Source organism: Oncorhynchus keta, chromosome 35 (assembly GCF_023373465.1).
Source record: "Oncorhynchus keta strain PuntledgeMale-10-30-2019 chromosome 35, Oket_V2, whole genome shotgun sequence".
In the NCBI taxonomy this organism is placed as follows: Eukaryota; Metazoa; Chordata; class Actinopteri; order Salmoniformes; family Salmonidae; genus Oncorhynchus; species Oncorhynchus keta.
The window spans coordinates 67,618,873-67,631,510 of record NC_068455.1 but is presented as its reverse complement, the minus strand read 5'-3'; positions in this window follow the sequence as shown (position 1 = coordinate 67,631,510).

The following is a 12,638-nucleotide window of genomic DNA, read 5'->3' as shown; positions in this document are numbered from 1 at the left end:
ACCATTATTTAACTAGGCAAGTCAGTTTAGAACACATTCTTATTTATAATGAAAGCCTACCCTACTGGGTTAACTGCCTTGTTCATGGGCAGAACGACAGATTTTTACCTTGTCAACTCGGGGATTTCTTTCGGTTACTGGTCCAACGCTCTAACCACTAGGCTACCTATCGGATTTACTGATAATATGATTAAATATGAGTTGATATTACACCAATATTTAGTAAACCCAACATGAGTGTTCACGTGCTAGTCGGAAATCAGATTTTTCCGATTTACTAACTGGATGAACGCTTTGACTAGCATGTGAACAAGTTATTATTCCACCAGCAGTAGCCTACCTGGAGGTAGAACTGCAAGTATTGCATGATGCTGAATTTGCCCGTCATTAAAAATGGTCATGATGGGAATGGGTGGTCTCGCCATTGAACAACAATTTGTCAACGGTTTTGATATCCGTTCATCATAATCCAACATAGCACAACAAGCTGCTCAATACTAATATAGAAATATAGCCTACTTTTCTTTCTTCAAAAATGCATACAACATTGTGTAAAAAAACAATTGTACCCAAAATCCTCAAAAAAACGGGCAAATTGTTGCAATATCTTAAAATTGTTAAGTTGAGAGAAATAGTATTATTATTAATAATATTTACAAAATTTATTAACATTTAGTAAATTAAATCACATAATTTTCTATCTTTTTGGTTGTCCTCATAAAATATATATTTTTTTGGTCAAATTAAATGAACAAATCATTGAAATGACCTAATCTCATTTTTATTATGTAGGCCTATATGTGGGTTGTTGTTTTTTGTTGTTGATTGTTTCAATTGACCTCATAATTGTCTTTTACAGTGTTGGTGGATGGATGCACCCTGGCTCAGAAAATGTAGGGGCTATAGACGACAGACAGCTATAATATACCCTCCGTATTTAATAAGGATTGGATATGAGCGCCAGAGATACCGCGCGTTAGGCTTGCATGTAAACCTGTATCACATGCGTGGAGGCTGCGTCCATTTACCGCGTCGACATTTCCGAGGCGACTGCATGCTCTCAACGCACCTGACAACTAATCGCATGTTAATTGAAGTGGACACTGTTATACCGTAATCTCTCCATCCCGGTTGGTCCCCGGGTCAGGATTGGAAAAAACACCAGTCTCTCGAGGCAGGATGATGGGGATCCACGACAGTTACACGAGGGCACGGTATTACATGATCCTGCCCCATGGGTTCAATACCTCTCTGATCTTATAGTATTAATCAGTGTTTAGGGGACAATAAATCCGGTTTAGAATAAGCATCTGTCTATGAATGCGGTACAACAAACACACATGAAAGGCTATGATATGTGTATAGGCTATGGGGAATTGATATGTCCAATTAGCCCATTAGGTTATAGCCTATCGCTTTTCTATTTCATTCAACAGATCCGGGTCTTTATGCACATTGCAGTTTAATGTATTACTGTTTTGTTTAGGGAGTGATGTCAATGGGTTTGTGTACAATGGTGGCTAGCATAGCCACAGGATGTAGGGGTGATAAAAAAGAAAATATCTGACAAAACATATCCCCCCAAACTACTATGATAGCTAGCCTATATGTTGGTGGAGGTGGGTTGGGATCAGTTTAGGAAGATACACATTAAAAATACATCTTGCTATTCTTGAATTGGAATTCCAATAATTCTCCTTAATTGATTGAATTGAAATGGGATTGACCCCAACCTTGCCCAGTACATTCCGAGTCTAGAGTGCCACATGCTTGCCAATCCACCACCACCAAACCAAGTTTATGGGCTTTGTATGCATATATGTTTTAAAATAGAGGTTGTACTCAAATTAAGAGGTCATGGTTTAGAATAAGGTAAATGGATTTAGTCTTGTCTAATAATCTGTCTACACAACACAAATATGGGTTTACTTATCAGACAATGCTGGCTTAGCTGGGGACATTCAGGGTGATGATTGATTATAGAATTAAGTCAACAGACAAGATATTCAGACTTTATTAAGTCATCAGACGACTAATTCAGACTTTATGCAAAATGTAAGTGTAATAGCTGAGTTAGTAAGTAAATATGTTATTGTATTAGAAGGTTTTTGGTTTTCTTATTTTGTTTTATTGCTTACTCTTTTGTACACCTCTGAAAATAACTAGTCCAATTGAATCAATCAGTCGTGATTTATAAAGCCCTTTTAACATCAGCAGATGTCAAAAAGTGTTTATACAGAAACCCAGCCAAAAAACCTCAAACAGCAAGCAATGCAGATGTAGAAGCACGGTGGCTAGGAAAAACTCCCTAGAAAGGGCAGGAACCTAGCAAGAAACCTAGAGAGGAATCAGGCTCTGAGGGTTGGCCAGTGCCCTTCTAGCTGTGCCGGGAGGCGATTGTAAGAGTACAAGACCATTAAATCCAAATCAAATCAATCAAATCAAATTTTATTTGTCACATACACATGGTTAGCAGATGTTAATGCGAGTGTAGCGAAATGCTTGTGCTTCTAGTTCCGACAATGCAGTAATAACCAACAAGTAATCTAACTAACAATTCCTAAACTACTGTCTTATACACAGTGTAAGGGGATAAAGAATATGTACATAAGGTTATATGAATGAGTGATGGTACAGAGCAGCATAGGAAAGATACAGTAGATGGTATCGAGTACAGTATATACATATAAGATGAGTATGTAAACAAAGTGGCATAGTTAAAGTGGCTAGTGATACATGTATTACATAAGGATGCAGTCGATGATATAGAGTACAGTATATACGTATGCATATGAGATGAATAATGTAGGGTAAGTAACATTATATAAGGTAGCATTGTTTAAAGTGGCTAGTGATATATTTTTCATCATTCCCATCAATTCCCATAAGTGGCTGGAGTTGAGTCAGTGTCAGTGTGTTGGCAGCGGCCACTCAATGTTAGTGGTGGCTGTTTAACAGTCTGATGGCCTTGAGATAGAAGCTGTTTTTCAGTCTCTCGGTCCCAGCTTTGATGCACCTGTACTGACCTCGCCTTCTGGATGATAGCGGGGTGAACAGGCAGTGGCTCGGGTGGTTGATGTCCTTGATGATCTTTATGGCCTTCCTGTAACATCGGGTGGTGTAGGTGTCCTGGAGGGCAGGTAGTTTGCCCCCAGTGATGCGTTGTGCAGACCTCACTACCCTCTGGAGAGCCTTCCGGTTGAGGGCGGAGCAGTTGCCGTACCAGGCGGTGATACAGCCCGCCAGGATGCTCTCGATTGTGCATCTGTAGAAGTTTGTGAGTGCTTTTGGTGACAAGCCAAATTTCTTCAGCCTCCTGAGGTTGAAGAGGCGCTGCTGCGCCTTCTTCACGATGCTGTCTGTGTGAGTGGACCAATTCAGTTTGTCTGTGATGTGTATGCCGAGGAACTTAAAACTTGCTACCCTCTCCACTACTGTTCCATCGATGTGGATAGGGGGTGTTCCCTCTGCTCTTTCCTGAAGTCCACAATCATCTCCTTAGTTTTGTTGACATTGAGTGTGAGGTTATTTTCCTGACACCACACTCCGAGGGCCCTCACCTCCTCCCTGTAGGCCGTCCCGTTGGTAATCAAGCCTACCACTGTTGTGTCGTCCGCAAACTTGATGATTGAGTTGGAGGCATGCGTGGCCACGCAGTCGTGGGTGAACAGGGAGTACAGGAGAGGGCTCAGAACGCACCCTTGTGGGGCCCTGGTGTTGAGGATCAGAGGGCCCCCCTAAAAAGATTTAGATGCACTATTGTAAAGTGGCTGTTCCACTGGATGTCATAAGGTGTATGCACCAATTTGTAAGTCGCTCTGGATAAGAGCGTCTGCTAAATGACTTAAATGTAATGTAATGTAAATGTTACCTACCCTCACCACCTGGGGGCGGCCCGTCAGGAAGTCCAGTACCCAGTTGCACAGGGCGGGGTCGAGACCCAGGGTCTCGAGCTTGATGACGAGCTTGGAGGGTACTATGGTGTTGAATGGCGAGCTGTAGTCGTTGAACAGCATTCTCACATAGGTATTCCTCTTGTCCAGATGGGTTAGGGCAGTGTGCAGTGTGGTTGAGATTGCATCGTCTGTGGACCTATTTGGGCGGTAAGCAAATTGGAGTGGGTCTAGGGTGTCAGGTAGGGTGGAGGTGATATGGTCCTTGACTAGTCTCTCAAAGCACTTCATGATGACGGAAGTGAGTGCTACGGGGCGGGGCGGTAGTCGTTTAGCTCAGTTACCTTAGCTTTCTTGGGAACAGGAACAATGGTGGCCCTCTTGAAGCATGTGGGAACAGCAGACTGGTATAGGGATTGATTGAATATGTCCGTAAACACACCGGCCAGCTGGTCTGCGCATGCTCTGAGGGCGCGGCTGGGGATGCCGTCTGGGCCTGCAGCCTTGCGAGGGTTAACACCGCCTCGCTTCGCGTTCCTAGGAAACTATTAAGGCAAGATTGGGTATTTGACCAGCAGGGTCAAATAATAATCACAGTGGTTGTAGAGGGTGCAACAGGTCAGCACCTCAGGAGTAAATGTCAGTTAGGTTTTCATAGCCAAGCATTCAGAGGTTGAGACAGCAGGTGCAGTAGAGAGAGAGAGAGAGAGAGAGAGAGAGAGAGAGAGAGAGGAAGAGTCAAAAACAGCAGGTCTGGGACAAGGAAAAAAATATGGAATAAATGATTACATAAAAGCAGTGATATTTTAAAGAAGAAAAATACAAAAAAGTATCTTCATATACATTATCTCCAGCACCACCCCAACATCAACATATGTGAAAACTGTGCATTTCTATGTTTTGTAGTAAAAAAGATAGAGGAAGATACACTTACATTCTCAAAAGTATGTGGACACCTGCTTGACGAACATCTCATTCTGAAATCATGGGCATTAATATGGAGTTGGTCCCCCCTTTGCTGCTATAACAGCCTCCATTCTTCTGGGAAGGATTTCCACTATAAGTTGGAACATTGCTGCGGGGACTTGTTTCCATTCAGCCCAAAAGCATTAGTGAGGTCGGGCAATGAATTTTGGGTGATTAGGCCTGGCCGCAGTTGATGTTCAAATTCAACCCAAAGGTGTTCGATGTGGTTGAGGTCAGGGCTCTGTGTAGGCCAGCCAAGTTCTTCCACATCAATCTGTAGTCAACAAACCATTTCAATATGGAACTTGCTTTGTGCACAGGGACATTGTCATGCTGAAACAGGAAAGGACCTTCCCCAAACTGTTGCCACAAAGTTGGACGCACAGAATCTTTTAGAATGTCATTGTATGCTGTAGCTGGAACTCAGGGGCCTAGCCCGAACCATGAAAAACATTATTCCTCTGCCACCAAACTTTACAGTTGGCACTATGCCAACTGACGTGAGACTACCAGACGAGCTAAATGCCATTTATGCTCGCTTCAAGGCAAGCAACACTGAAGCATGCACCAGAGCACCAGCTGTTCTGGATGACTGTGTGATAACGCTCTCTGTAACCAATGTGAGCAAGACCTTTAAACAGGTCAACATTCACAAAGCCGCGGGGCCAGACGGATTACCAGGACGTGTACTCAAAGCATGCGCAGACCAACTGGCGTGTGTCTTCACTGACATTTTCAACCTCTCCCTGAACGAGCCTGTAATACCTACATGTTTCAAGCAGACCACCATAGTCCCTGTGCCCAAGGCAGCGAAAGTAACCTGCATAAATGAGTACCGCCTCGTAGTACTCACGTCGGTAGCCATGAAGTGCTTTGAAAGGCTGGTCATGGCTCACATCAACAGCATCCTCCCGGGATACCCTAGACCCACTCAAATTTGCATATCACCCCAACAGATCCACAGATGACGCAATCTCAATCACACTCCACACTGCCCTTTGCCACCTGGACAAAAGGAACACCTATGTGAGAATGCTGTTCATTGACTACAGCTCAGCGTTCAATACCAAATTGCCCACGAAGCTCATCACTAAGCTAAGGACCCTGGGATTAAACACTTCCCTCTGCAACTGAATTCTGGACTTCCTGACAGGCTGCCCCCAGATGGTAAGGGTAGGCAACAACACGTCTGCCAGGCTGATCCTCAACACTGGGGCCCCTCAGGGGTGTGTACTTAGTCCCCTCCTGTACTCACTGGCAGCTTCATTAAATAGTACCCGCAAAACACCAGTCTCAACGTCAACAGTGAAGAGGCGACTCCGGGATGTTGTCCTTCTAGGCAGAGTTGCAAAGAAAAAGCCATATTTCAGACTGGCCAATAAAAATAAAAGATTAAGATGGGCAAAAGAACGCAGACACTGGACAGAGGAACTCTGCCTAGAAGGCCAGCATCCCAGAGTCACCTCTTCAATATTGACGTTGAGACAGGTGTCCTGCAGGTACTATTTAATAAAGCTGCCATTTGAGGACTTTGGAGGCGTCTGTTTCTCAAACTAGACACTAATGTACTTGTGCTCTTGCTCAGTTGTGCACCGGGGCCTCCCACTCCTCTTTCTATTCTGGTTAGGGCCAGTTTGCGCTATTCTGTGAGGGGAGTAGTGCATAGCATTGTACGAGATCTTCAGTTTCTTGGCAATTTCTCGCATGGAATAGCCTTAATTTCTCAGAACAAGAATAGACTGATGAGTTTCAGAAGAAAGTTCTTTGTTTCTGGCCATTTTGAGCCTGTAATCGAACCCACAAATGCTGATGCTCCAGATATTCAACTAGTCTAAAGGCCAGTTGTATTGCTTCTTTAATCAGGACAACAGTTTTCAGCTGTGCTAACATAATTGCAAAAGGGTTTTCTCATGATCAATCAGCCTTTTACAATGATAAACGTGGATTAGCTAACACAACATGCCATTGGAACACAGGAGTGATGGTTGCTAATAATGGGCCTCTGTACGCCTATGTAGATATTCCATAAACAATCTGCCGTTTCCAGCTACAATAGTCATTTACAACATTAACAATGTCTACATTGTATTTCTGATCAATTTTATGTTATTTTAATGGAGAAAAAACTTGCTTTTCTTTCAAAAACAAGGACATTTCTAAGTGACCCCAAACTTTGAACAGTAGTATATATCATAGGCGGTGTCAGAGGAAAGCCCATAAAATTGTCAGAGTCTCCAGTCACCCAAGACAGAGACTGTTTTCTCTGCTACCACACAGCAAGCGGTAGAGGAGAGCCAAGTCTAGGTCCAACAGGCTCCTTAACAGCTTCTACCCCCAAGCCATAAGACTCCTGAACAATTCATTGAAAAATCCGCCGGACTACTTACATTACTTACTTTAAGTTATTTTTTACTCTAGTTTATTTGGTAAATCTTTTCTTAACTCTCCTTGAACTGCACTGTTGGTTAAGGACTTATAAGTAAGCATTTCACGGTAAGGTCTACACTGTATGTACAGGGACATTGTTATTTTAAATGTTTATACAGTATGTCCATATAAAAAATATCCAGTTTAACTTTAATATCAACCAAAATATTAAGGTTTCAAAAAGTAAAAAAAAACGATATGTGACAAATATAGTATTTTTCAAATGAAGTCAGCAGAAACAGCAAGTAGCCTAACTCAAGGAAAGAGTACAGATTCCCAGAGGGCAGCGGATGATAACCAGGCAATATGTTATATCCTAAAACTAGATTAGATTATCAGGGCAGTGGGGTGCAGTGTGTGCGTGTGTGTCAGGGGGGATTGTACTGTGTGTGTTCAAGTGGCACACAGCCGGTATTTAGAGGAACAGAGAGAGGGAGAAAGATGAACCGGGGGAAGATCATACCATTAATCTGACCCTGTTAGGTCTCAGACACTTCCCTCCACTGCCACACACACCCCTCTATCCCCCTCACTGAACCCCAACCAACCCCCAATCTATTAAACACTGAGAGCAGACTGAGGGAGCTGAAATCTGATAAACCACTACCAAGACGTTAGAATGGGATGAATCCTAAAATGAAGACGGGATGAGCGGATGATGGTGTGTGTGTGTGTGTGCGTCAGTCAGTATCAGGGTGTTTAAACTGTATTGATTTACTGAATACTATACATTCTTAGAGGCATAGTTTTGATATGATACAGACAATAGCGTGCTGATCGAGCCCGCCAATGTTAACCTAATCAAATTGTTCATATTGTTATCTTAATTATCAGCATTGCACTCTTTGACCTTTATAGTGTATGTATTGATATGTAGGCTAAGTGTGCTTTTACACTTTTTTCTATGTAGTTCTGTCCTTGTCTATTAATGTTCTGTGTTATGTCATGTTTCATGTTTTCTGTGGACCCCAGGAAGAGTAGCTGCTGCTTTTGCAACAGCTAATCCTAATAATATACCAAATGCCAAGCTGAGCAAGCAAAGTTTCCAAGCTGAATCAAACATATGGGGGCTGAAGAGTGGTCATCAACCTTGTAGCAACATTTCTATCTATTTATCCATTTGTTAGCAGAGTTATTTGAAGTGTCAGGAAACAGGTGGTAAAAACTTGGGGCTGGATTCAATCTGCATTGCTGAAGTTCAGCAGTATGGCGCGCTTGAGCCTACATATGCAACGTTTACTGTGTATGCAGTCTCCGTGAATGCGGGAACATTGCCCTTACATTTCAATCACGCTGTAACTCTGATATTCAGCGCTAGGGATTGAATCGAGCCCTTGGTCTTAGTAAGAGCATGCACTGCGGCTTCACCAAATCTCCAATGTGTTTTGTTCAGCTTGTAAACTAGCAAAAGTGCAATATTGACTATAAAGGCAAGAAAGTTAACAACGGGATGGTTTAGCTACCTGGCTGAAAAAAAATGGTCTCATAAGTTATGTGACTAAACAACTACGATCTCAAAGCAGAATGTGCTATAACACCACTACTTCTACAGAGATACAACATAATACATTTGTGTACATTTTTGTTCTAATTAATTCTGTGACCATATGCGCATATCTGGACCCCCTTCCCGTACCCCCCTCCCCTCTTCCCCTTTCTGGACAAGACAAGGTCCACGTTCCAAATGGTACCCTATTCCCTATAAATAGTGCACTACTTTTGATCAGAGTCTTATGGGCCTTGTAGTGCACCATATAGAGAAGAGAGAGCCATTTGTGATGCAGTCCAAGGCATTATGATGGTGGAACCCCACTTGGCATAATTAATTAGGCTTAAGCAAGAAGCCCTGCTTAAAAACTAGCTGTTGGTTTTGCCATCAGGAAAGGCAGGGGGTGTTAGGCCCTGTGGGCGGGGTATTATCCATCCAACCATGCTGTATAAATCCACAGCACAACACAATTAACAAGCAACTGGGAGGAGAACTAATTACCATTATTTACTCATCATTGGCCCCAACCCCCATTTTTCCCCAAAGAAAAGGGGGTCAACACACACACAGCGAAACACACGCATTAAGCACACACACACACACACTCGCATAAGTGTAACACACCAACACAAACACACTAATTCCCTCCCTGCAAGTGAAGTAGGGGCTAATTACAAATGCATTTGCAACTCAATACCAGTATACTCTCAGACAGGTCTAGTGTCCCTCCTGCTCCCCTGTTCCTTCCCCACCTAGCAGGGCCTCCCTCGCAGCACCAAACAAACAATATATTCACTTCCCCTGACGCTGTTGAGCGGTGCTATAGAGGTGAAAGAGCAAAAGACAAGGGGGGAATCCTCATCTCATCTTAACAGTCAGAAGGACACCGCAGAGCTCTTCTTTTAACCAGCATTTACCACGTGTTAACAACATGCATTGTACTAAATATCAGTTTACTTTTTTGTTGTTGTTGAGAGGAACAGTGTATGGCGGGTTGATCAGCTTTTAAATAAATGCATACTTTTCTCCCTGTGATATGATGATATCCACAGGAATAGGTTTTCAAACACAACTAAAAAGCATAAAGGCTATCTGTCTATGTAACTTTTCATGCTAATGAAAATGAACCCAAAAAATGTTTACCACATTGTACAATATTAAAAGTTACCTAACTAACACACATCTCATTTCCAGGAGAGATTCTACAGAAAATCCCTTCTAACTTGAATCAATGGTCAAATTAGTCTAGATGTCACCGGGGGGTCATAAAGCCGAACAGAGAATATATATCATAATGAGATGTTCTTTTCCGCTTCAGTTAATGGCCCATCCTCCTAATACAGTCCCAGAAAGTACTCCACCACCCATAGAAGTTGAAGCACGAGCTCTGGCCACCCATCATGGAATCGCCACTTGGATGGAGATGCCCGCTCTCTAGTAATACTATTTCTATGGATCCACCCTAACGAAGGTATCATCCACTGCTGTGTGTGAAGATTAGTTTACACAAGGGGATCTCCTCTCGGTGGCTAACCGACCAACTGACGACACATTCTAATTTAGGCTCTCTGCAGGAGAAAATAGATCCAGAGACGGATGGGTGGGTGGACGGATCACTTTCAGGGTTTGTTTGTTTAATTACTTGGCTGGCCATTGGCCCTTGTGCTCTGAATCTGTCATTAGTGACTAGCACCAAATGCTACAAGAACTACATATTTACATTTGTGTAATTTAGCAGACGCTGTTATCCAGAGCAACTTTCAGTAGAGTGCATACATTTTCATACTTTGTTTTGTTTTGTTACTATAGGAGATGTCCTGGTGGCTATTAGTTGTCATGGTGATGTCTGTCTTGACATTTTTAGAAAGGTAAAGGTAAAGGTCATTTACTGCATTTGTATACAATTTAAAAACTCTAAAATGCTATTAGGAGCACAGCAAAAACAAGCACAAATGACCCCAGCCATTATCACATTGGCTGCTGTAGCTTCATTCACCTCAGTTGATCTTCAGACACACAGTTTATGAACTATACTATTAGCCGCTACACAATAACTCACATTTATACAGCACTGGGATTAAAAACTATAATGTAATACGTACAGAGGGATCTGTTAGCAGAAAAAGTATTTCATTGAGAAAAGGTAAACAAATATATTTGCTTTACAAGACTCTTTTGTTGCTACATTTGTACATTTCCTGTAATTCTACACACTTTGGCATGATTTATGCCATATGATATCCAAGTGAGAGTGACTAACAAAATCAATGGGTGGCCCCTGGAGGTCAGGGCCCCTGGGGGTCAGGGCCCCTGGGCATGTGTCCTGCAAGCATATGCCAGGTAGGTAATATGGCCATGATTACTACTGGTTTAGAAAGCTGGCTAAACTAACTAATGTTATACTGACATGGGCTGATTGAGTGACAGAACAAGAGGAAAACTGCTGATGCACAATTAAGTTTAAAAATTTCACCTCATGTATTCTACTATTCTAAACCCAACTGAGTCTGTATGTATATTTTTTTTTCAAAAAAAGAATGACCCAGGTCCGGACCTCAGTGTCCTCATATGTAACTACAGCCACCCTGCCGCCATGACATCATCACCCAGAGACTAGAAGATAATATCCAAGGAAATGAAAGAGAGTCTTACAATTCTTTGAAATCTTAGAAGCCCTGTGTCAAAAAAACGATTCACTGTTCGCTTCTTCCATTCTGTCTGCAACTCAATAGGCAGTTCTGTGGATTTGGATTGGAGTCTCAATTCTATTGGTATTGAGTTATATTTGATGGTTATCACTCCTTTACCAATTGTAGTCAAATTGAATAAATATCATACTCATAAAATTGTGTTTAAAATGTGTACTTGTCTTTCAAGTCTCCATACCTGCAAACTCACTTCTAACTTTTCACTCACCAGTTTGGCCATCATGTCTTTATTGTCTTAGGTGTCTCTCAAGGGGAAATCATTTCATTCTCATGCTATGCAGCCTCGCTGCGATTCAATCATATAACAGGTGTTATTGGAGTTGTTTAGAAATGCTAAATGGCTTAGAGGTAGGACTTATTCTCACCTAATACTTTAATACTCATTAATTCCTGCTTCAGTGACTTACCTCTTCTGATCCTCCCTCCCGCCTCACCCACAGCCACGCCCGTCAGAGGAGAGGTGGTCAGCCAACGGGCCCCGCGGGAGGGACAGGTGGACAGAGTGAAGAGTGGGGGAGGGATGAAGAGGATGGTGATTTAAGAGTGCTTAAAGGCTCATGCATAACATTTGTTTGTGTGTCATCTAGAGGCACTGATAGGAGAGTACTACATACACACTGACCTGAGCTCATAATTACTCTAAAGAGCACCGAAGAGACTTAAGTAATTGATTGATGGATAGATACTCAGAGATACACATTTTGAGACACATTGTTAGCATGGTTATAATTAATTCATAACAAATACAAATGTTTTATTTTCCAGCGAGTGAATGTCTTGTTTTACAGGGTCATCCCATAGTAGTACAATGTCCCCGAAGCAAAATAATGTTAAGTGCCTTGTTCAAGGGTACAGACAGATTTTTCACCTTGTCGGCTCGGGTATTCGAACCAGCGACCTTTCGGTTACTGACCCAGCACTCTATAATTGTCTTTATTCTTGAGTGACGTTGGAACAAATGGAAACTATTTCTACTGCTTTTTGTTATGGAAAAAAAGTGTGTACCACAGTGTGTACCAGAGAGGTTTACTACAAAGCAGGATCAAGGAGTTAGCCAGTCAGCTAATTTACCTAAATAATCTAAGCGTAGCTTTTTCAATGAACCAGAAAATCCTTGTTATTTCTGGTTGTTTATCAAAAGTTAGCTGGCTAATT